Below are 528 nucleotides of genomic sequence, written 5' to 3'. Positions count from 1 at the left end.
CGTGCATTGCTTGGCGAAAGCCAAGGAAGGAAATATGTATAAAAATAAGCAGTTGCTTATTTTGATTTTAATCACCTTATTTTGAAATTGTATGGATAATACCATACTAAATTCTGGTGCCTCAACTTAAGTACCATATTCCTATAAATCTAAATTTTTGCTATATATATATATACAAAACAAATTAAACAAAAATTTCCCAATAAATGGGGAGGTTATCCGTGGAAAGAAAAACCTACGGAAAAGACCACGGTAACCTCGGCCCTTAGTGTCACAATTTGTTAAATAAAATTTCTTTTATTTATGCAAGAAACGTAAGTAACTCTCTGTTTACAAAATTTTTAACGTTTTATAGAATCATGGTCAAGGTGGCTTCGTCATTTATAGATGCCATTCTTGCTACATGTATCCATCTTTTTTCGAAACATTTGCTAGACAACACTTGCCTCTCTACTCTCACCTTCCTTTTCAAGTGATACTTGAAAAAGTTGATGAGAGATTGACCAGAGAGGAAAGTATTTGTCTCTA

At 32.8% G+C, this 528-nt stretch overlaps 1 long non-coding RNA gene across 1 annotated transcript in view; it reads left to right on the top strand.

Annotated features, from left to right (window-relative positions):
- Positions 1-223: 223 nt before the first annotated feature.
- Positions 224-528, top strand: part of LOC128248123 (uncharacterized) — a 68,083-nt gene continuing 67,778 nt past the window's right edge. Inside the window, exon 1 of the long non-coding RNA XR_008264398.1 lies at positions 224-314. This is a non-coding gene — a long non-coding RNA (uncharacterized LOC128248123). The remainder of the gene's footprint in view (positions 315-528) is intronic.

This window comes from Octopus bimaculoides, chromosome 6, assembly GCF_001194135.2.
Source record: "Octopus bimaculoides isolate UCB-OBI-ISO-001 chromosome 6, ASM119413v2, whole genome shotgun sequence".
Lineage (NCBI taxonomy): Eukaryota > Metazoa > Mollusca > Cephalopoda > Octopoda > Octopodidae > Octopus > Octopus bimaculoides.
The sequence above is the reverse complement of the archived record's forward strand: the minus strand, read 5'-3'. Positions and strand labels throughout refer to the sequence as shown.